We start from the raw sequence: 25,712 nt of genomic DNA, 5'->3' as shown, positions 1-25,712 counted from the left end.
GAAATCCTTTTATTTATTTATTTTTTTTAAAGAGGTAGGCTTTTGGGTGCCTGGGTGGCTCAGTCAGTTAAGTATCCAACTTGAGCTCAGCTCAGGTCATGATCTCACAGTTAGTGAGTTTGAGCCCCACATCATTGGGCTCTGTGTTGCCAGCTCAGAGCCTGCTTGAGATTCTGTCTCTCCCTCTCTCTGCTGCTCCCTCTCTCTCTCAATCTCTAAATACATAATACATACATACATACACACATACATACATACATACATAAAATAAAAGAGGTAGGTTTTTAAAAATGAAACTTCTAGAAACAATAAATATAGTCATTACAATGTAAAAGTTGATGAATTGATTAAATAGATTAGATGATGCTGAAAAAAGAATAAACAAACTGGAAAACATACAAAAAATTCACCCAGAATATGGTGGAAGGTGATAAAGGCACAGGGTGTGTGGGAAAGTAAATAGGATACATAAAAAAAATAAGATGCAATATATATCTAATTGGAAGGTCACATGAACAACCAATGAATCAAAGAAATCAAACGAAAAATAAAATACCTTGAGACAAATGAAAATGGCAATACAACATTCCAAAACTTATGGAATGCAGCAAAAGCAGTTCTAAGAGGGAAGTTTGTAGCACTAAATACCTACAGCAATAAACAAGAAGAATCTCAAACAACCTAACTTTATACCTCAAGGAGCTAAAAGAAGAAAAAAACAAAGCCCAGAGCTTGCAAAGAAAAACAAAAGGAAATAAAGATTAGAACAGAAATAAATAAATGGAGACTAAAAAGACAATAGAAAAGACCAATGAAAATAAGACCTGGTTCTTTGAAAAGATAAACAAAATTGACAAACCTTTAACTAGATTCACCAAGAAAAAAAGACAGGGAACACAAATAAATAAAATCTGAAAAATAAAGAGGAGATATTACAACTGATATCACAGAAATACAAAGGATCATAAGAGGCTCCCATGATCAATTATACACCAACAAATTTGACAACCTAAAGGAAATGGATAAATTTCTAGAAACATAGAAGCTACCAAGACTGAATCATGAAGAAACAGAAAATCTGAACAGACCAATTACTAGTAAGGAGATTGAATCAGTAATCAAAAACCTCTCAACAAACAAAAGCCCAGGACCAAGGACTTTGCTGTTGAATTAAACCCAACGTTCAATGAAGAATTAATATCATTTGGGATGAGCACTGGGTGTTGTATGGAAACCAATTTGACAATAAATTTCATATATTAAAAAAAAAGAATTAATATCAATCCTTCTCAAACCCTTCCAAAAAACAGAAAAGGAGGGAACACTTCTAAACTCATTTTACAAGGCCAGAATTACCCTGATAATAAAATCAGACAAGGATGCCACAAGAAAAGATAATTACAGACCAATATCCTTGATGAATATAGATTTAAAAATTCTCAACAAAATATTAGCAAACCAAATTCAACACTACTTTAAAAGGATTATACAGCACAACCAAGTGGGATTTACTTCAGGGATACAAAGCTGATTGAACATTTGCAGATTAATCAATGCAATAGACTACACTAACAAAATTAAGGACAAAAATCATACTATTATTTCAATAGATGCAGAAAAAGCATTTGACAAAGTTCAACATCCATTTATAAGCACTCAAAAAAGTGGGTACAGAGGATATGAACCTCAAAATAATAAAGGCCATAAATGACAAGACGAGAGCTAACATCATACTCAGTGGTAGAAAGCTGAAAGCTTGTCCTCTGGGATCAGGAAAAAAAATAAAGATGTCCACTCTCATCACTTCTATTCAACATAGTATTGGAAGTCCTAGCCAGAGCAATTAGGCAAGAAAAAGAAATCAAAGGCATCCAAATTGGAAAGGAAGAGGTAAAACTGCCACTATTTGCAAATGACATGATATTAATAGAATAGGGAGGCTACAAACTGAAAATTCATAGAGATGGAAGAAGGCAATATTTTAAGATATAATGGTTGAAATCATGAAGTTATGAGTCCTTACTCCTGAGCAGAATAAGTAAAAACATATCCATCAAAAAATTCTAGTAAAACTGGAGAACATACCAAATATAAGAATATAATCTTAAAGTTACCATAGGGGTGCCTAGGTGGTTCAATCTGTTAAGAGTCTGACTTCGGCTCAGGTCATGATCTCACAGTTTGTGAGTTCAAGCCCCATGCCAGGCTCTGTGCTAACAGCTTGGAGCCTGGAGCCTGCTTCAAATTCTGTGTCTCCTTCTCTCTCTGCCCCTCCCCTGCTCACCCACCCCCCCCCCCAACTCTCTCTCTCAACAATAAATAAACATTAAAAAAATTTTTTAATTACCATAAAGAAAAGTCAGATTCCCTGCAAATAAATTATAATCTGACTGGCAGCACATTTCTCATCAAAACTAGAGACATCCAAATCAGTGAATGGTAGTATAAAAGTATTTACAGAAAGAATTATCTCTGCTAAATTATCAGTCAAGAGTAAAAGTGAAATAGAGATACCTGGGTAGCTCAGTTGGTTAAGCATCTGACTCTTGATTTCAGCTCAGATAATGATCTCATGGTTTGTGAGTTTCAAGCCCTGTTTCGGGCTCCATGCTGACAGTGCAGAGTCTGCTTGGGGTTCTCTCTCTCTCCCTCTCTCTCTGCCCCTCCCCCCTCCCTCTCCCTTCCCCTCTTTCTCTCTCAAAATAAATAAACTTAAAAAAAAAAAAGAGTAGAAGTGAAATAAGGACATTTTCAAACAAATATTGAAAGTGTGTCACACATAGACTTTTGCTAGAAGAATTATTAATGGGTGTATTCAGGAAAGAAAAGCACTCCCAAAGCAGATGCAAGAAGAATAATTAGCAAAGAAAGTCAAAAACATACCTAAATAAGTACTGACTATAAAAACATATTTTTAAAAAATTGTATCCAACTTGGGGCAAGAAGAATTAATTAAAAGAAGGTGGAATTTAAAATTACTCAATGACATGGGGTGCTTGGGTGGCTCAGTCGGTTAAGAGGCTTCAGCTCAGGTCTATCTCATGGTTCATGGGTTCAAGCCCCATGTCAGGCTCTGTGCTGACAGAGCTCAAAGCCTGGAGCCTGCTTTGTATTGTCTGTCTTCCTCTCTCTCTGCGCCCCCCCCCCCGCCCCGCTCACACTCTGTCTCTCTCAAAAAATAGATAAACATTAAAAAAATAATAATGAAAATAAAATTACTCAATGACAGTATGAATGATTTGAGGGGATCAGCTTAAAAGTTACCTAAAATCCTTATATTACTCTGTAGGAAAGTAGAGCTATTACTTATTAAACATGTTAAAAAGATAAAATTAACCTCAAAAAGAAGAGAAGTAGAGGGGTGCCTGGGTGGCTCAGTCACTTAAGCGTCCAACTCTTGATTTCAGTTCAGGCCATGATCTCGCAGTTCATGAGATTGCACTCTGTGTCGGGCTCCATGCTGAGAGCAGGGAGCCTGCTTGGGATTCTCTCTCTCCTCTTTCTCTGCTCCCCCATGCTCTTTCTCTCTTTCTCTCAAAATAAATAAATAAACTTAAAAAATAGAGAATAGAAGTAGAATGTAAAAGTTCTAAATTATTGACAGGGTAGGGAGAAAAAAACTAGATGAAGAAAGAAGGATGGAAGGAAGGGAGCAGGGAGGGGAGAAACATGATTACAGAGAGAAAGCGTGACATGCTAGAAATATATCTAAATGTATCAGTGAATTAGTTTGGGATTCCCCCAGGAGCATAACTTGAAACAAAGATTCACATGCAAGCAGTTTATTTGACACATGATTCCAGGAAACACTGGTCGGGGAACAGGAAAGTGAGATAGAGAAGGGAAGGCAGTCAAAAAAGGATATGTTGTGCAGCACATTCCCTTTGTAGATAACTGCAGCTTAATCCTGTTGGAGCATCTGAGAACTGCCAGGTATTAATTTCCAGACACTTCACCCTAGACTACTTGTAGCTGAAAGGTCTCCAGCAGTTTAGAGAAAATGACAGGCAAAGAGACAGATGCTGCCATGGATAACTACAATGAGGCCAGGCATCCCAGAGCTTCTGCTGCCATCAGCATTCATAATAAATGTAAACCAATTAAAACTACCTATAAAAGACAGAGTCTTCAGGTTGGAATGTTTTAAGGAAGAAAATTCCATTTATATGCCATTTAAAAAGAGATGCCTATCTACACAGCTGAGGGGGCCCAGAAGCAATGACATCCCAGATCAGCCCCCAGATCTTGGTTTCTAACACCATTCTCCAACAGGAACCAGGATTACTTAGAAAAACGACTGCTTCTAGGGCTGGGGCATAAAAAAAAAAGTCAGGGTGGGGGGAAGCCTGCATCATTGAGAGCATGTCAAAGGGACTGAGAAAGTTCCCAATGGCCAAAGCTGGAACAATGTGAGCAAGAAAATAAAGTAGATTGGATTATAACCCAAGGTATGACACAAATATCCAGGAGTCCATACTGACATAAAAAAGTGATTAAATAAATAAATGTGGCAGAAGAGACAAATCTCCCATGCAGAAGAAATTCAAATAATTCTCCACCCCTTAGATGTGGACTGCACATAGTGACTTCCTTCCAAAGAGGACAACTTGGAAAGGATGGGGCTGGAGTAGTTCTACAGTAGAGAATCCTAACGAACACTACCTCATCCAGGTGACCAAGGTCAACCTCAATAATAATAAATCATGCCGATATCTGCCCCTGATATGATGTGATGAAAACAGCACTTCACCTCTATGCTCTTCTTCCCTAAACCCACAATCCCTGTCTAATCATGAAAAAACAAACAAACAAACAAACAAACAGGAAATCCCCAATTGAGGGCTATTCTACAAAATACCTGACCATGACTCCTCAAAACTGTCCACGTCATCAAAAGCAAGGAAAGCCTGAGAAACTGTCACAACCAAAAGGAATCCAAGAAGACACGAAACTAAGTGTAATATAGTATCCTGAATAGAATTCTGGGACAGAACAAGGACATCAAGTAAAAAACTAAGGGCAGCTGAATAAAGTATGGACTTTAGTTAATAACAATGTCTCAGTATTGGTTCACTAATTGTAACAAATATACCTACCTAATATAAAGATGTTAATAATAGAGGAAACCATGCAGAGTACATGGGAACTCTCTGTACTCTCTTTGTAATATTTCTGTAAAATCTAAAGCTGTCCTAAAAAAAAAAATAAAGCTTTTTTAAAAAGAGAGAGAGAAAGAGATCTAAGAATATAAAGAGAGAATGGAAATAAAGGGGCAAGACAAGGAATGCTAACCACTCACTCACCCACATGGAGCTAGGAAAGCGTAAGATAAATGGAACTGGAAGCAAAAAGCATTATTGAAGATAAAGATAGTTATTACTTAACCACAATTCAGAAAAAAATCATAATCTTAGAAACACTTATTAAGATAACCTCAAAATATATAATCTATATGCTTTTTTTCCCAAAAAGCTCTAATTCTGAAATAGTCTGCCAGAGAAAGCCCACCACGTGCTCATTTTTCCATTATTTAGCTGCTTCCTGTCCTAAAGTATACTGTGACATACTGGAAAATACTCCCAAGTTTTACTTTATGTAGCTTTCAGTGAAATCATGAAATTGTAGTCATCCCTTTGGGCAAAAGAAAAAAGTCTTAAAAGCAATTCACAACGAGAATTATTAGGGATATTCCATGTTTAGACCTGAAGTTTTGAGTTTAAAATTTAGCCAGAAGTAAAAATTCCCAACTCAGTGGTTCGCTTGCTTACAAACTCCTCCCTCTCCAGACTCAAAGACACTGCCTGAGCTAGATTTCCTTATTATCGAGAAGTGCACAGAATACAGTGCTTGGGCCTCTCAAAAACATCCAGGTGACTTCAAGATCAGCAAGGATCATCCCCCAGAGAGTGTCCTGACTTCAGCATCTGGAGAGGCCATCTCCAGAAGGAAGGTCAGAGATTAAGAAACACAGGAAAGGGGTGCCTGGGTGGCTCAGTCAGTTCAGCATCATCCGACTCTTGGTTTTGGCTCATGTCATGATCTCATGGTTCTTGGCATCAAGCCTCCCATCAGGCTCCACACTGACAGCACAGGGCCCGCTTGGGATTCTCTCTCTCCCTCTCTGCTTCTCCCCTGCACGCACACAGACATACATGCTCTCTCTCTCAAAATGAATAAATAAACTTAAAAAAAAAACACAGAAAAGATTTTTTTTAAGACCACAGAAAGGGAAGAGGAACCCAGGTGGGTCAATAAGTAAGCAAAACTATGTACAGAGTTTATCAGGAATATGCGACCTTACATTTACATGAATTTATAAAAAGAGAACAAGTTTGGTAAATTAGAAAATATGAAATGGTACCAAAAATAGGGAAAACTGCTAAAAACCCTGCCTCCCAGAGGGCAACAAATGCAAAAAACCTGAAGCTTGCCAACGTCAGCATTTCAAGATTTCCCCTGTGCTACCAGTTGCAAATGACAATGAAATTCCTAGTTAGGTCTGCCAAAGTTTGCTAAATGCTAAAGCCTGCAGATAGTCTTGTTCTGTTATGTCTGAAGTCAAAAGAACACTGTTTTTTTTTTTCACACGCTAAGCAAATATTGGCTGGATTAATCCACATTTTACAACCCTCTTACATAACAATCACAAACAACATATATTCAGAAAAACGAGCACTTCCAGCCATTCTTTTTGACATCAAAGGGGTTTTCTAACTCAGAGTCAATCAGAAGAACTCAGTTATTTAATGCATGTACGTGTGTGTGCACATGCGTACGTCTGTTTCTAAAAACACCAAATCATTGAGAGCCAGATTCATGCAATTAATTTTTTAAATACTGGTAAATAGTCCGGTTTTTTAATTTGTAAAAAGGGTAATTTTTAAAGTTTGAAATACTTCAGGGTAAAAAAAAAAAAAAACCTAACATTTAAGTGCTTGCTAAAAATCAAGCACTGTTCTATACACAGTGTCTTTTCGTTTTAATGTTTATTTATTGTTGAGAGAGACAGACAGACAGAGCATGAGTTGGGGAGGGGCAGAGAGAGAAGGAGACACACAATCTGAAGCAGGCTCCAGGCTCCGAGCTGTCAGCATAGAGCCCTGCATGGGGCTTGAACTCACAAACTGTGACATCATGACCTGAGCTGAAGTCGGACGCTTAACCAACTGAGCCACCCAGGCACCCCTACAAAGTGTCTTATTTGACCCTTATAACATCACATAAGCTACATAAGCATCAGGAAGCCTGTTTTATATACCACAAGTCAGAGTGGTTAAAGGATTTGCTCAAAGCCACAATGGCTGGCAGATAAAGAACCAGGACTTGAATTCACATCTCCCTAACTCCAAAGCCTGTACATACGGTCCAATATATAACACATACCCAGCAAATGTCTGAAGAACACACATTTAAAAAGTCTTCATTTAAAAATTTTGTGAGCCAAGGGGTGCCTGGCTGGTTCAGTCAGTAGAGCATGTGACTTGTGATCTCAGGGTCATGAGTTTGAGCCCCACATTGGGTACAGAGGTTACATGGAAATAAAATCTTAAAAAAAGAAAAGAAAAGAAAAGAAAAGAAAGGAAAGGAAAGGAAAGGAAAGGAAAGGAAAGGAAAGGAAAGGAAAAGAAAAGAATAAAAGGAAAGGAAAGGAAAGGAAAGGAAAGGAAAGGAAAGGAAAGGAAAGGAAAGGAAAGGAAAGGAAATTTTGTGAGCCAAGCCTACCAAATAACTCCTAAAAACCAAACTAGTTATGTGTGAAGAGAAAAATATTCACTAATACTAACTATACCCACATACACATTTAGCTTCAGATATTTTCATAATACTTAGACTCAGTTTTTCTAGCACATAATCCTGATTCATACTTCCAGAATAAACTTGAAAATTATGTATCAGTGACTGAGTCAACACCCATAAAACAGCTCTGGGAAAGGGAAAATGGCCATGAATAAACCAAGGGATAATTTGAAGCAAAGAGTTCTCCTAAATCCCTCTCATCCTTGTTCCCTGAGAATACAAAAGGCGCAACCTTGTTTTAAAAAGGAAAAACTGATCTGCAAAACAATAAGGGCTCCCTCCAGAAGATTCGTACTTGGAGCCACAGAAGGGCTGAATAAAGACAATTTTCCAAGGACCCCTGGGCATCTCAGTCGGTTAAGCATCTGACTTGATTTTGGCTCAGGTCATGATCTCACAGTTTATGAGATCAAGCCCTGCATTGGGCTCTGCACTGACAGTGAGGAGCCTGCTTGGGATTCTCTCTCTCTTTCTCCTTCTGCTCCTCCCCAGCTTGCACATGCCCGCTCTCTCTCTCTCTCTCTCTCAAAATAAACAAAGATTTTTTAAAAAGACAATTTTCCGCACCCCAGGTATACAAAGGTGGGGTCACACCCAGATAATCCCAGAGGTATGGTCACCCCAATCAGTCACCATGTCCATTTCCCTCATCCCACCCTCACCTCTTTCAATAGATTCTAGAGGCAAAATTTCTTTTCCCATTGAACAAAATGAAAAGCTAGAATGTTCTGATATTTATCTTCATTTAACACCAGAAAAAATTGCATATTTTTAGAATAATACAAAAAGTCAACAATGACACCAAATGAGGCATTTGAACATGTCCCTAATGAACCTCATCGGTGTGCCAAAGCTCTGAAGTTGCTCTTTCTCAGCCCTGTCCCTCCAACTGGCTTCAGTGTGCCCATCCAAAGTGGTGCGGTGGTGACTCTAAGAATTTTGGGTACTTAGATTACAAATAAGATAAGATAAGGGGAGCCTGAGTGGCTCAGTCGGTTGAGTGTCTGACTTTGGCTCAGGTCATGATCTCACGGTTCATGAGTTCAAGCCCCACATCAGGCTTGCTGCTATCAGCCTGTCAGCGCAGAGCCTGCTTCAGATCCTCTGTCCCTCTCTCTCTGCCCTTCCCCCACTTATACTCTGTTCTCTCAAAAAATAAATAAAAATATTAAAAAAAAAAAAACAAGGGGCGCCTGGGTGGCTCAGTCGGTTAAGCGTCCGACTTCGGCTCAGGTCACGATCTCGCGGTCCGTGAGTTCGAGCCCCGCGTCGGGCTCTGGGCTGATGGCTCAGAGCCTGGAGCCTGCTTCCGATTCTGTGTCTCCCTCTCTCTCTGACCCTCTCCCGTTCATGCTCTAGTCTCTCTCTGTCTCAAAAATAAATAAACTTAAAAAAAAAAATTAAAAAAAAATAATAATATAATACAAAGTATCATCCCTCTTAAATAAGGAAAGTGTTTTTTTTAGGAACTCCAGATTATTAACAAAAAAAACAAAAACAAAACAAGACAGAACTAACTGCTGTCACAAAGCTTCTAGAAACCGTCCCCAGGACCATAAAACTGGTGACATCAAAAATAGTCAACGAAGTGGTGCCTGGGTGATTCAGTTGGTTAAACATTCGACTCTTGACTTTGGCTTAGGTCATGAGCTCATGGCTCATGAGGCTGAACACCGCATAGGGCTCTGTGCTGACAGTGCAGAGCCTGCTTGGGATTCTCCCTCTCCCTCTCTCTCTCTGCCCCTCCTCCACTTGCTCTCTCTTTCTCTCTCTCTCAAAATAAATAAATATTTTTTAAAATATGTTTTAAAATAGTCAATGAAAAAATAAGCATAAAGCAAATGTTAACGTAATAATATCCAAAGACTCTAACATAACTAGAGGCAACTCTCACACTTCGTCATAATTGAAGGCAGATGAGTCTCTGAAACTTATAAACTTGATAGACTCAAGGCCCAGGTCTGAACTCATCACATTGCAGCTGGAAACCTCTACACAGTGATATTCTCTGGAGCCAGCTAACAGGTGGACATACACAGTCTCCTCTGTCACATTCACCCACCAGAAAAAGGCACAAAGGACTGCTGTTACTTTAACTGGATGAGTAAAACGAAATAATCCTCTTTGACAGAGAAAAAAGCACCAAACAGACATAAAAAGCAGATTTCAAAACTTGTAAATATTACAGAAGAAAAGTAACTCCTAAAGCGGGCAAAATATTAACTGGAATACAGAAAAAGGAAAGCCAAAGAGTAAATAAGGGATCAAGTGGTGAGAACTTTTTCCTATTTGAATCACCAATTAGAAAATATTAGAATTTTTATTTTAAAATTTAAAAATTTTTAAATGTTAAAAATGTCAATTTTAGGGGCACCTGGGTGGCTCAGACGGTTGAGCGTCTGACTTTGGCTCAGGTCATGATCTCATGGTTCGTGAGTTCGAGCCCCACTTCAGGCTCTGTGCTGACAGCTCAGAGCTGGAGCCTGCTTCAGATTCTGTGTCTCCCTCTCTCTCTGCTCCTCCCCTGCTCATTCTCTCTCTGTCTCTCGAAAATAAATAAACATTTGGGGCGCTGGGTGGCTCAGTCAGTTGAGCGTCCGACTTTGGCTCAGGTCATGATCTCGCAGTCTGTGAGTTCGAGCCCCACGTCGAGCTCTATGTTGACAGCTCAGAGCCTGGAGCCTGTTTCAGATTCTACGTCTCTCTCTCTCTCTGCTCCTCCCCCACTCATGCTCTGTCTCTCTCTCTCTGTCAAAAACGAATAAGCATTTAAAAAAATTTTTTAATAAATATTTTTTTAAATGTCAATTTTAAAATAAGATAGGTTTTCATTCAATATATTTTAAAGCACAAAAGACAATGCAAATAACTAGAACCAATAAGAAGTTCAACACTCCTACAGATACGCTGTTCAAGCCGGGTTCGTCCCCCATATTCCTTTTGCTCGTGTCAGGGTCAAGCTTCAATCAGAGAAGGGTCCAAACGAGGAACTTACCTAAGGGGTAATTCATCACCAAACACTGGAGAGCTCCCACCACATACAAGATGCTGGGCAGGGTCCTCATGGTTCTACCCCCTTTGCAGAGCCCGCTCCACAACTTGACACACCAGACTCTACACCTGGCCTTTGTATACCTTTCTAGATTCATCCCACCCTGCCCCCTGGCCACAGATACTCAGCATCTTGCTCCCTGGCATCACTTTCTTGCCAAAATAAAGGGGTGGGCGAAAGTGTTACAGGCGAACGGAAACCCTAAGAAAGCAAGGCAGTAACATGTCCTGATTTGCATTTTAAAAAAATGGCTCAGGTTTCCGTGTGCAGAAGGGATTGAGAGGGTGTGATATAAATGGGCCAAAGATGGCCTTTGCATATGGCCCCTTGGTCATTTTTCCACTGCAGGCTGAGTGAGTTAGATCAGAAGCCCACTGGCACCAAGCTCAAACTTTTACACACACAGTCATTTACAAATAGTCCAAACAAACAGATTTTTAGGCATGTAGGGCCTTCCTGCCTTGCACAGTCTGCAACACTCACTCAGCATCTGAAGGCCATTGATAAGACAGAGCATTATGGTTACAAGACTTCAAGCAGTTACCATCCTTCAGAGACCCAGAGACTGCCCACTGTGCTACTGAGGGCCACCAGCTAAACATATAAATCTCCCTCTCTCCAAGGAATCCCCTTCTCCCCACCCAACACACACACACACACACACACACACACACACACACTGCAGCAGCTGAGAGGGATTTCCACAGCTGGGAAATAATGAAAGCATCGCCCTATAAAGCCAGTATGTGCTACTGCCACCTTGTGGTCATGTTGTTTCCTTTGCTCGGTCCCCAAATCCCCCCAACTCCCTGAAGGAGGCCGTCCCCCAAATGACAGACGACAATAGCTTGACTAGAAAGAGGGGATGTGGGCTCAGAGAAAGGTGGGTGGGCTTGGAGCTCCAGAAGCAGATCCATTTAAAAAAATGGTAATATTTAGCACACAGATAAAGAAATTAAGAAAAGATGATAGTGTCCCTCAAAAAGCATAAGATCAGCAGGGCCTGCAGACCACAGGTAAAAAGAGGGGCTTCTGTGGTAAACATGGAAGTCTGACCCAAAGGGGAGGGCTTGGCACATCGGAGAAGCTCTGCACCATTTAAAGCAATCTGCTTCCTAAGACTCCTTTCCAGTCAACCCCTGGGAAGAAATACACTGTATATCAGGGGTGTGTGTGTGTGTGTGTGTGTGTGTGTGTGTGTGTGTATGCGTGCGCGTGTGCCCGTGTATATGTAGATACACACATACGGACACGTGTACAAAGATTCATTAAAATAGTATTTACCTTCACTGAGCCATGTGTTTGGATTTTCTATTTGTTCCTCTTTTTTAATGTAGATCATAAGGCTTTGAATTGATTTCATAATTCACCAATGGGCACAGCTGGCAATTTGAAAAGCACTGCATTTAGTGAGGATTGTTTCTTTTTCTTCTTGATTATTGCTTTGGATTTAGGATGAAAATGAAAGGGGAGTGATTTTGCAAATTTTTTTAATGTTTATTATTTATCTTTGGGAGAGAGACAGAGAATGAGCAGGGGAGGGGCAGAGAGAGAGGGAGACACAGAATCTGAAGCAGGCTCCAGGCTCTGAGCTGTCAGCACAGAGCCCAACGTGGGGCTCAAACTCATGAACCTTGGGATCATGACCTGAGCCGAAGTCCAAGGCTCAACTGACTGAGCCACTCAGGTGTCCCGAAAGGGGAGTGTTTTCTCTGGAAGTTTCCCTTCCAGAGGAAAAGAGACGCCTGGGTGGGTGTCCCCTCCTGGCAATCAAGAGGCTCACAGAACCCTAGAAACCTGCCTCCCTGCATAGGACTTTATAAACCCGGCCACTGCCTCCTCACCCCTTTGACTCCTCTCAGAATACCTGCACACCTTCTAGGGAGTCTAAGTAGAATTTAGAAATAAGAGAAATTGATGGGGCACCTGGCTGGCTCAGTCAGTAGAGCACACAACTCTTGATCTCAGGGTTGTGAGTCTGAGTCCCACGTTGAGTGTAGGGATTACTTAAAAAATAAAATCTTTTTTAAAAAACGGAAATAAGGGAAATGGCTAAGAAAGCAAAAGTCTGAGATGCATGCAAATACTTTTTTTGTATGTATCAATAGCACACAAAAGGAAATACACGTAAGAACTTTGTAAAAGTTCCTCTGTTAGTAAAGATGAGAATCTCAATGTTAAGTTACTTAACATTGCCCAAGAACAGAACAATGATCCAGATGCTCGAAACTGTCTCTTTACTTTTGTTTAAAAAAAAAAAAACACTACATAGAAAAAGAATATTCTGTAAATAAACACAACGGAACAGCTGACCTACAGCTTGACTCCGCTGCAGCCCACAGAATCCAGTCATTTTTTTTAACACAATGTATTTTATGAATAAACTTCTACACTTTTAAAATTGAGTTTTCTCTTTTTGAAGTACAGCTTCAAGCAACTACAAGTTTCCATCCTGCTAACCCGAGGCAGCCTTTGCTTTTAACTTCTATCTTTTATTTAAAAACTTAATTGGAAGTTTTTGTAGCCAGAAGGAGCACTTCAAAGAAAAGGGAAAAAATGCCAAAAATTAATACTTCATGTCAGAGGTTAGGAGAGAAAGAAACAAAGATTACAGAAACGAGGGGTTAATGGTATATAGGAAAGCGGTGGAAGAAGGGAAGAAGGCAGGAAACAGACCGAAGAAGGAAGGAAAAGGAAAACCCATGACATTGGAAATGAGACGTGGGGTGATGCTGTCCAGGCTCTGGGCAGACACGACAACACAAGGCTCAGAGAAGCATTCATTAATTCCCGCACAGCCCAGAGGCCCTGTGCACGAATCCCGCCCCCACTCAAGCCATTTACCCCTGTCTTCAATTACACATCAAGGGACACAGCTCTTCCTTTACTTTAATTTCTAGACATTCCCTGTCACTGCAGATTCTCAATTCACTCTGACAAAACAATGTTAAAACTTCAAGTGTGACTTTGTGCTCCGCCATTGAGGAAGAAGGCCCTGGACCGTAGGGTAGAGGGACCAGGGTCCTTGTCCCTCTGCCACCTGCTGATGTGGGACTTTGAGCAGCCCCTTCCTTTCTGTGGAGCTCTGTGGTGGCGTGGTAAAGTAAGAAGGTTGGAGGAGATTCCTGAGATTCCTTCCAGCTCTGATAAGCTATCGCTCTGATTTACGGTTACTGAACCTCCTGTATCACTCACGGAGGATGCTGATGAATAGGTAAATGAGATGAATACCCAAGATTTGCTCCCAGAGCTTCTTAGAGTTGAAATAAATAACAGATCCGACTGTTTCAAAGGGGGAAAACTTCCCATACTTGGACAAGTCCTCAAGATCAGAATAGCTATAAAATCGGACCTCACTGGTCTCAGACAGGGAAGACTACTCTTACATAAAGAGTACTAAGAGGGGCACCTGGGTGGCTCAGTTGGTTACAAGTCTGACTCTTGGTTTTGGCTCAGGTCATAATTTCATGGTTCGTGGGAATAAGCCACACATGGAGTTCCATGCTGACAGGGTGGAGCCTGCTTGGGATTCCCACTCACTCTCTCTCTCTCTCTCTCTCTCTCTCTCTCTCTCTCTCTCTCTCTTTCTCTTCCTCTGCCCATTTCCCTGCTCATGCACTCCCTCTTTCTAAAATGAATTAAAAAAAAATTTTTTTTATGTACTGCTCTGCTCTATAAGACTTTGCCCAGCAACCGATTCAAGACCATGACCTAATAGTCTCCATCTGTGATAGAGGGAACTTTTGGGCAGGTGACTGCAGTGATGGGGGAGAAGGCCTGATATGAACTCTGAGCTGGCCTGAGAGGCAAAGGCACTGATCAGCACTCCCAAGATGTGACTCTCGAGCCTTCCTCGGAGCCTAGCAACAGCCCCTGGCTTCCAGAGGGGTCTCCGCAATGCAGCAGCAGATTCTGGACAGAAGCTGAGGCAGACAACCAAACGAGGATAACTCCACTGACAGCCTACATACAGAAGGACCAAATTGGCCAGTTTGCCCTTCCACAGCGCTCTGTATGGGACACTGGCTGGCACGTGGACCCAGCTCTGCATCAGGGATGAGCATGCGTCCCAAGGGCAGCTAACTCATATGCAGGCCCGTCTCCTATGCTGGGACCTGGAGCAAAATGATAAGCAAGGCCAATCAGTGTCTCTTGCGGAGGAATGTGAGTGAGGACATGGAAACAAAGCACTTCGTGATGAGAGAAGAAGGTTAAAGGTCATGATGAAGGAGGCCAGAGAGGCTCTGATGGACTGTAGGTGCCAGAGAGCCAATAGACTTCACACAGCAAGCCTGTATCTACAGCACACACACATTCACATGCACACACGCATGTATGCACACTTACACACGTGCACACTGACATGCTAGACAAAACGGGAAGAGGAAGTTTAAGCTGTAATGAAGTTCAACAGAAAAAAAAAAATGGAAATGCCTACATCCCAGAGATTCAGAGGAAACAAGAGTGAGGAGCATAGACTAAAGCTGAACAACCTTAAAGGCAAATAACCAGCCTACGTGATTAAAGGGGCCACCACACAATCATGAAAGGTACATAAGGTACACAATCCTGTGGCTCACGATATATAAAGCAAAAATTAAAGAATTACAAGAAAGAATTGGTGAATCCACAATCATAGCAGGTAATGTGAACATGGCTCTCTCAGCAAGTTTACAGTCCAGGGGACACAAATTAATAAAGATTTAGAAAGAACCATTTGAACGACAGCTTGATCCAATGAATGAATAACTAAAGAAAAAACACTGTTTTCATTCAGATGCAGCACTCATAAAAACTGACCATTCAGGGGCGCCTGGCTGGCTCAGTCAGGAGAGCATGGGGCACTTGATCTCGGGGTTATGAGTTCGAGCCCCAGGTTGGGTGTAGAGATTACTGAAATAAATAAAACTTTTTTTAAAAACCTGACTATTCAAAGCTATAAGGCAAATCATAACAAACAAACACTCCAAAGCATACCTGCCTCAATCTCATTAAAATGTAATTAAATTAGGAATCAGTAGTAAAAATAATTAACTTCTAAAAAAATCTGTATATTTGGAAAATTTTAAATACAAAAAATACACAAAAGTCAGAGGAAAAACACTGTCACGGAAGTTAGAAAGTATGTAGAATGGAAAATTTTTTTTAATTTAAATGTAGCATGTCAAAACCACTTGCAACAGGGGCGCGTAGGTGACTCAGTCGGGTAAGCATCTGACTTTGACTCAGGTCATGATCTCGCAGTTCACCAGTTCAAGCCCCACATGGGGCTCTGTGCTGACAGCTCGGAGCCTGGAGCCTGGAGCCTGCTTCGGATTCTGTGTCTTTCTCTCTCTCTGCCCCTCCCCCACTCATGCTGTCTCTCTCTTTCTCTCTCAAAAATAAATAAAAATATGTTTTAAAAAAAAGAAAGTTGCTCTAGCTCTAACAAGGTGAAGGTGGTTAACCACAAAATCATAGTCTTCTCAAGTACATCACAGAGCTGAGGTTGCAATGAAACCTCACGACATAAAATCCCAAAACGGACAACCATGGCTGCCTTCATCTTTGGTACAGCAGAGGAGGGGGCCACAGATGGATGAGAAAAGCACTGAACTTTTAATAAATGTCTAGAGATTCAGCAAAGGTTAGCATGATATGGGGTGCTGGGGCGGCTGAGTCAGTTGAACGTCCAACTTCAGCTCAAGTCATGATCTCGTGGTTCATGAGTTCAAGCCCCACATCAGGCTTTCTGCTGTCAGTGCAGAGCCGCTTTGGATCCTCTGTCCCCCTCTCTCTGTCTCTCCCCCACGGGCGATCTCTCTCTCTCTCTCTCAAAAATAAATATTTTTTTAAAAAAATTTTTAAAGGTTAGCATGATAGGTGAGAATCCCTAACAGCGCCCATACACAAAGAGTCTGCACCTATGACCAACTTACTCCACGGGCCTTTACCAAGTATGTGTAAGAAAAATTGGACACAGGACAGGAGGATCACCAGACACTGCCTACTCTGAGGCATATGTGTGAGGCCTTGGGGGCCTGTGGAACAATTAAAAAATGTCTAGCATAGGTGTAATTATACTACAGGAGGCAAGGATAAGGAGAAAAAGCCAAAATAAATCTTTGAAGAAATAATGGCTGAAACTTTCCCAAATCTGGTTTAAAGAAAAGAGGGGTGCCTGGGTGGCTCACTCAGTTAAGCATCAGACTTCGGCTCAGGTCATGATCTCACAGTTCAGGAGTTCAAGCCCCCTTCAGGCTCTATGTTGACAGCTCAGACTCTGGAGCCTGCTTTGGATCCTGTGTCTCCCTCTCTCTCTGCCCCTCCCCCACTTGCACTCTGTCTCTCTCTCTCTCTCTCTCTCTCTCTCTCTCTCTCTCTCTCAAAAATAAATACACATTAAAAAATATATAAATTCACATATTTAAGAAGTTGAGCAAATTACAAGTAGAATAAATATAAAAACCAAAACAAACAAACAAAAACCCTACACATATCCTAGTCAAACTGGTAAAACCAATAATAAAAAGAAAAATCTTGAAAGCAGCCAGAGAAAAAGTGGAACAATAATTCAAATTACTGTTTCCTTCTCATCAGAAACTACAGAGTCAGAAGACAGGGAAACAGTGCCTTTAAAGGGCTAAAAGAAGAAAAAAAGGCTGCTAAGCCACAATTCAATATCCAGAGAGAATATCTCTAAAGTATGAAGTTGAAATAAAGGCATTTTCAGATAAAATAGGCCAGTTACAGAACAAAATGAGAAAGCTGTAACTATAAAGCTTCTAGCAGCAATAAGAGACTATCTTGGCAAACTTGGGGTATGCAGAGATTTCTTAAAAGGACACCGAAAACATAAAATAAAATTCTTGATAAACTGGGTATCATCAAAATGACTAACTTCTGCTCTCCAAAAGGCACATTAAGGGAAAGAAAAAGCAAGCCACAGACTAGAAGCAAAAACTCATAACACATGCACCCAACAAAGGATTTCTATCCAGAAGATACATGAAAGGACTCCTCCATATTGAAATTAAGAAGACAAACGACCCAAGTGAAAAAATGGGCAAAAAAATAAATAGCGTGGGTTTGCAAACCAGCCCCCATACACAGAGGGCAGGGAGAGACGGAAGGGAAAAGAAGCCACTCCAGATTGAGGTGTGGCAGGTTTAACAGGCAAGCGAATTGACTTAGAGGCTTGTCTTGGGAGGCTGCAAGACCAGTAGATCTCCGGACCCGCCTGCCAGAATCTTAAAGGTTACATAGAGGCGTTAACAGGGTTCAATAACATAAACCACCGAGCTGACCTCAACACCTTGCTCTCTCAAGGCTAAGTCCTTGAAACGGCTGCCAGTTGTGGAATGGTGGGCGATGTACATTCCAGGGACAGAGGAGGGGATGAGGAGCCTCCAATTGCCCCTGTTCAGCTAACGGGTCAACCAGAGGTCGTGTCCTCTCCATGACCTCCTCCAAAACATAAGATGTTTTACAAAAGAAGATACGCAAATGGCCAGTGAGCACATGAGAAGGTGCTTAACAGTATTACTCATTAAGGAAGGGCAACTCAAAACCACAGTGAGATACCACCACCCCTTCCATTAGAACGGCTAAAATTTTTAGGGGCGCCTGGGTAGCTCGGTCAGTTAAGCATCTGATGTCAGCTCAGGTCATGATCTCACGGTTTGTGGGTCCAAACCCAGCGTCAGGCTCTATGCTGCCAACTCAGAGCCTGGAGCCTGCTTTGGATTCTGTGTCTCCCCCTCTCTCTGCCTCTCCCCCACTCGCTGTCTCTCTCTCTCTCAAAAATAAATAAAGATTAAAAAAATTAAAAATAAATACACATTTAAAAATATATAAATTCACATATTTAAGAAGTTCAGTAAATCACAAGTAGAAAACCAAAACAAACAAAAACCCTACACCTATCCTAGTCAAACTGGTAAAACCAATAATAAAAGGAAAAATCTTGAAAGCAGCCACAGAAAAAGTGGAACAATAATTCAAATTACTGTTTCCTTCTCATCAGAAACTACAGAGTCAGAAGACAGGGAGACAGTGCCTTTAAAGGGTTAAAAGAAGGGAAAAAAAGGCTGCCAAGCCACAATTCAACATCCAGAGAGAATATCTCTAAAGTATGAAGTTGAAATAAATTAGAGATTTTAAAAATTGGAGGGGTGACTGGATGGCTCAGTCAGTTAAGCATCCAACTTTGGCTCAGGTCAAGATCTCGCGGTTCTTGAGATCGAGCCCCACAATGGTCTCTATGCTGACAGTTGGGAGCCTGGAGCCTGCCTCGGATTCTGTGTCTCCCTCTCTCCCTGCTCCTCCCCCACTAGCTCTCTCTCTCTCTCTCTCTCTCTCTCTCTCTCAAAAGTAAATAAACATTAAAAAAATTTTTTTAATTGGAAGAGATTACTATCTACAATTTAATGCAATATATCTGGACATTACATAAAATAGATAATTTCACAGGGAAACTTACCCAGAAAGAAAAAGAAAATTCATATAGTTCTAAACTGATTAAGAAAATCTAATCAGTCATTAAAACTAAACTCACAAGGGAAAAAGAAAAAAATGTCCAAAACAGGTTTGAAGAAGGTAAATTCATCCAATCAAGGAACTGATTATTCTAATTTTATAAAGCTTGCTTTTTGTTGAAAAAATAAAATAAAAAAATAAAATAAAATAAAAAATAAAATAAAATAAAATAAACAGCGATAAAAAGAATAAGAGAAAACATCACTTAACCCATTTTATGAAACTAACATAATTTTGATACCAACCCAAGAGAATGCAGTAAGAAAAATCATGGGCCAATCTCACAAAATACTAGCAAGCCAAATCCAAAATACATTTCTTAAAATAAAAATTAACTAGAGTCATGTAACTCACCACATAACAAACTGAAGGATGAAAAGCACGATTCTTCCAAAGATTGTGCAAGCTCACAGGCACACGTACATTGCACACACACAAGCGTCTGGTAAAATTCAAAATCCTTTTACAACAAAAACTCTTTAGCAAGCTGGGAATAGAAAATAAATCTACCAATATCTTATGCAAATGTAATACTACAACTGAAATATTAGAACTCCCTTAATAATCAGCAATGAAGATACATGCATCCTCATTTCTGTTCAACATTGTACTAGAGATATTAGCAGAGTAAAACGTGTCAGATAAACAAGAGGAATAAAGAATGGAAGAGAATAGTCAAAATTATCATTAATCATGTGATAAAATTGTCTAGATAGTAAACCCAAGAAAATCTACTAATAAATTATAGTAAGAATTCAGCAAAGTTGTGCTATATATGTAATAAATATACAAAAAGTAATTTCATCCCTATGCGCCTATGATAATCAGACATTTTCTCTTAAAAAGATCACTTTATAATTATAATAAAAAATATAAATAAATACATCTAACAAAATATATGCATGCCTTCTAATGGAGAAAGGTATAAGATGTCATTGAAAGACATTAAAGAAAACTGGAAAATATACACCACGTTCATGGAAGGGAATACTTAATACCATAACCAAAATAAGACTATTCTTCAATCTAACATATAAATGCAATGCAACTGTAAATCAAAATCCCAAAAGGGATTTTCATGGAACTCGATAAGCTGATCCTAAAATTTAAATGGAACAGCAAAGGCCAAGAATACCCAAGAAATTATTGAAGAAGAACAAGAACATCCAGATATCAAGAATATCCAGATATTGAAGAAGAACAAGAACATCCAGATATATATCCAGGCCAAGAATACCCAAGAAATTATTGAAGAAGAACAAGAACATCCAGATATCAAAGACTTATAGTCAAACTATAATAATTAAGACATTGTATTATTGACTCAGTAGACCAGTGGAACACACAAAAAGAACATACATAAACGCGTATGAAGAATGCAAGACTTGGGGCACCTGGGTGGCTCAGTCAGTTGAGCGTCCGACTTCGGCTCAGGTCATGATCTCATGGTCCGTGAGTTTGAGCCCCGTGTCGGGCTCTGTGCTGACAGCTCAGAGCCTGGATCTGTTTCGGATTCTGTGTCTCCCTCTCTCTCTGACCCTCCCCCATTCATGCTCTGTCTCTCTCTGTCTCAAAACTAAATAAACATTAAAGAAATTTTTTAAAAAATGCAAGACTTAAACATATGTGTGGATTTCACAAATGACAGAGGGGGCGTTAAAAAACATCAGTGGAGAACAGAAGCTCTTTTATTTTTCAACTTCAAATCATATTTTACTATTGGAAAATACATTTTTGGGATTGTTGTCAAATAACATTTTTTTTTAACTCAAAACATGTTCTAGCACATTCAGTAGCAAAGATCTACCAGTGTTTCACACATGAAGAAAACCTACATCCCTCATCCTCAGGGAAATACAAACCAAAACCACAATGAGATACCACCTCACACCTGTCAGAATGGCTAACATTGGCTAATGGCCAACATTGGCTAACATTGTTAATGGCTAACATTAACAACTCAGGCAACAACAGATGTTGCAGAGAAAGGGGAAACCTCTTACACTGCTGGTTGGAATGCAAATTGGTGCAGCCACTCTGGAAAGCAGTATGGAGGTTCCTCAAAAGGTTAAAAATAGGGGCATTTGGGTGGCTCAGTCAGTTAAGCATCCAACTCTTGATTTCAGCTCAGGTCATGATCTCACAGTTCATGAGATCGAGCCCCACGTGGGGCCCCATGCTGACAGTGAGGAGCCTGCTTGGGATTTTCTCTCTCTGTCCCTCTCCTGCTCATGCTCTCCCTCTCATGCTCTCTCTCTCTCAAAATAAATAAATAAACTTTTTTTAAGTTAAAAACAGAATTACCCTATGACCCAGCAATTGCACTACTAGGTATTTAGCCAAATGATACAAAAATACTGATCTGATGGGGCACACGCACACCAATGTTTATAGCAGCACTATCAACAATACTTAGGAAAGAGCCCAGATGTGTACTGACTGATGAATGGATAAAGCAGATGCGGTGTATATATATACAATGGAATATTACTCAGCCTTCAAAAAGAGTGATATCTTGCCATTTGTGACAACTTCAGTGGAGCTAGAGTATATTATGCTAAGTGAAATAAGTCAGTCAGAGAAAGACAAATACCATATGATTTCACTCATGTGGAATTTAAGAAACAAAACAGATAAACATAGGGGAAAGAAGAAAAAAAAGAGAGGAGGCAAACCGTAACAGACTATTAACTATAGGGAACAAACTGAGGGTTGCTAGAGGGGGGAAGTGGGCGGGGGATGGGCTAAATGGGTGATGGGTATTGAGGGCACTTGTGATGAGCACTGGGTGTTATATGTAAGTGATGAATCACCAAATTCTACTCCTGAAACCAATATTACACTATGTTAACTAACTAGAACTTAAATAAAAATTTGAAAAACACAAAAAAACATAACCTACCTTGTGGTTCTAGTTGTACTGATTAAAATCTATATGCCTGTAAAGGCAGTTGGTTGTGCTTAATGGAGTTCTTGAGAATCAAGTACAAAGTAACATATAAAAGATGGGTTTGAAAACTTTGAAGAATTTTAAGACAGACTTAATTTTTCAGGAGTTTTCCAAAGCCAGTCACGATATTTATTTAACTTATGGTCTTCAGAATGCACCTGCTTCCATTCATTGATGCAAAAAATTCAGTAAGAGTCGTTGCCCTATTTTTCCATCCCATGAAACTCAATCAGCTACCTCCACTGCTTTGCCAGATATTCATCTGAGAACTTGATAATGGCTTTTGCTCAAAGATTGTAGAGAAAAAGAGGTTTAAGAAGTTCTGACACTTCATGGGACACTTGGGTGGCTCAGTGAGTTGAACATCTGACTTCTGCCTAGGTCACGATCTCTCCGTTCCTGGGTTCGAGCCCCGCATCAAGCTCAGGGCTGCCACTCAGAGCCTGGAGCCTGTTCTAGATTCAGTGTCTCCCTCTCTCTCTCCTTCCCCCATTCATGCTCTGTCTCTCTGTGTCTCTCAAAAATAAATAAACATTAAAATTTTTTGGAGAAAAAAATAAAAAGTTCTGACACATCTCTTCAGTCTGCAGTTCTTGCTACCTCAGCTGAAGGATACTTCTCCAGAAACTCTGAAAGCTCAGGTGTTGCCACTTTGCCTGAGGTCTGATTGAGAAATATAGTAGCAGTGAGGAGCTTCCATCGATCATGGAAAAGTATTTCTTGGACAAGATTAAAAGGTGACCGAGGAGGTGTCCACTTCCTAAAGGTTTTACGTCTTGGGGGGCTAAGAGCTTCTTTGTAGTATTTGTTGGAAAAATATATGTTTGTTTTCCTTTTTCCTTTTTTTTAAACTTTATTTTATTTTTGAGAGAGAGAGAGAGAAAGAGCGAGCATGAGCGTGCACAAGTAGGGGAGGGGCAGCGAGGGAGAGAGAATCCCAAGCAGGCTCCAGGCTTGAGCCCAATGCAGGGCTTGAGCTCACAAACCGCGAGACCTTGACCTGAGCTGAAACCAAGAGTCGGATGCTTAACCGACTGAGCCGCCCAGGCGCCCCTCCTTTTTTCTATTTGTGTCTGTGGAATGGTATCTTCTTGACATATTTTCACATAAATAGTCTTTCTCGGTTTCATGAGCAGTTGTCCATTTCAGAGCCACATTTTTAAATGTCAGTATGCAAATGTTCCTTCCTTTCCCTGACTTCTACTTTTGTTTTTATTTCCTTGGCTTCTAAAAAGATTTCTTCCCACTTCTCGTTGTGTTCTGCTTCTTCAGCTGAACATAATTTGTTTATGATGCCAGAAGTTATTTGTTCAAAACAAAAATTTGATCCGGAACTCAATGATTTTTCTTCTACAAGTCTCTTTTCTTCATTGGTTACACTGAGGTTCTTGTTGTTCACTCCAGATTCAGAAACGGAGGAAGTTTTGTCAAGCGACAATGGTTCACTTTTAGCAGCTGCCTTATTATACTCAGATTCTCTTTTCCTATTACTGTGAGCAGAATCTGGAAAACCCTTCCAACATCCTGTTTTAGTTTCTTTAACTTGAATTCCTTTCAAAATAGTCATCTTTCCTTTGGACTTTCTAACCTTTCTGGAGTCAACATCATTGACACCCTCATCTTCTTTAAAGTTAGATAGTCCTGGGGCACCTGGGTGGCTCAGTCAGTTAAGCGTCTGACTTCAGTTCAGGTCATGATCTCACAGTTCATGAGTTTGAGCCCCACAGTGGGCTCTGTGCTGACAGCTCAGAGCCTGGAGCCTGCTTTGGATTCTGCGTCTCCCTCTCTCTGTCTCTGTCCCTCCCTCACTCACACTCTATTCTCTCTCAAGAATAAATGAAACATTTAAAAATAAGTAATAAAGTCAGATAGTCCTGGGGCACCTGGGTGGTGCAGTCAGTTAAGTGTCTGACTTCGGCTCAGGTCATGATCTCACGGTTTGTGAGTTCGAGCCCTGCGTCGGGCTCTGTGCTGACAGCTCAGAGCCTGGAGCCTGCTTTGGATTCTGTGTGTGTGTCTCTCTCTGCCCCTTCCCTGCTCATTCTCTGTCTCTCTCTCTGTCTCTCAAAAATGAATAAACGTTAAAAAACTTTTTTTAATAAAAAAAATTTAAAAAATAAAGTTAGATAGTCCTGTGCTAGTTTGCCCTTCCAAACTACCACTTGGCAGGGGAAAGACATCTTTTTTTCCCACCAGCCCCATGTCCTGATGTTCTGGTTTGAAGTGATACTTTCATTTTGCATTTGGGATGTCAGAAGTGCTATGCTGTAGTCTTTATATCTGGACTTGATGCTCCTTTTAGAAAGTACAGTAAAATCAAACTCTTCCAGCATAAGAGAAGTCTCTCCATTTATGTGAAGATAATTGGCAAGTGAACTTTCGGATCTCAACGTCAGTCCTTGTGGGCTGATAAAATATCCATCGAATCTTCCTGCTGTTTTCCCTGATCACCTTTGCTTCACAACTCTTTCCCATCCTCCTGGGACAGACTTACAGCATTCCATCACTGCACACAGTACCAGCAATCTGAGCAGGAGCAAGGGATTTTTACAGCAGGGGATTCCACCCACTGCTGCTTTTTATCCCCACTTATTTCTCACTTCTCCCACTCTTTCTGATGCCAGAGCCACATGTTCCTCCCAGAGGTCATAGGGCCAGTCTTGGGCTAAGCACCTACTGGAGGTGACCAACGGGGCAGCCCCACAGTCCCCCAGGCTCCAACCCTCCATCCCAGCCATGCCCTTCAAGTGGGCTCCAGTGGCAGTAACAGGTCAAGAGAAGATGTGATGCCCTAGGAGTGGAGAACAAGATGTGAAAACTTCAGTTCAGAGCACTAGGCTGAAACCAAAAGCCGAAGACGGCGCAAGTCAATTAGACTCTACAGCTGCTTTCTGGCCGCCCCCTTGGCTGCAGCCGCCATCTACATGGCTCAGCCAATCAAGTCCCACAGAAGCTCTTTAATAAAGGGTGTTGGGATCACTCATCACCTTCGTGGAAAATAATGACAGGTTTATCCCTACCTCGTATCACACACACAAAAAAATAGCCTAGCTATATAAATAACTCCTACAAACCAGGGGGACCTGGCTGGCTCAGTGGGTAAAAGCACATGACTCTTGGTCTCCAGCTTTTGAGTTTGCCCACCGTGGGTGTAGACATGACTTAAAAATAAAATATTTTTAAAAACTAAAAAAAAACCAATTGCAATGGGCTAAGGATAATAGTGTGCACACTCAGTAATTACCTAATAATGTTGGAAGCATGGAGGGATGACAACAGAGCATGCTTATAGCAGCAGAGGTAAAAAGGAGGGGTCAATTCTCATTCTCCAATGAAAAAGATAGTGGCTGGAACTGAAAACTCAAGAAGTAGCAATACAAGTATGCTATTTAGAAA

The 25,712-nt window shown here is 40.6% G+C and overlaps 2 pseudogenes; one reads left to right on the top strand and one right to left on the bottom strand.

The window, feature by feature from the left end:
- Window positions 1-20,655, top strand: part of LOC102958437 — a 73,976-nt pseudogene extending 53,321 nt beyond the window's left edge.
- Window positions 20,656-22,396: 1,741 nt separating this feature from the next.
- Window positions 22,397-25,054, bottom strand: LOC102958716 (annotated as a pseudogene).
- Window positions 25,055-25,712: the final 658 nt, after the last annotated feature.

Source organism: Panthera tigris, chromosome E2, assembly GCF_018350195.1.
Source record: "Panthera tigris isolate Pti1 chromosome E2, P.tigris_Pti1_mat1.1, whole genome shotgun sequence".
Lineage (NCBI taxonomy): Eukaryota > Metazoa > Chordata > Mammalia > Carnivora > Felidae > Panthera > Panthera tigris.
This window is presented reverse-complemented; position numbering and strand designations above follow the sequence as displayed.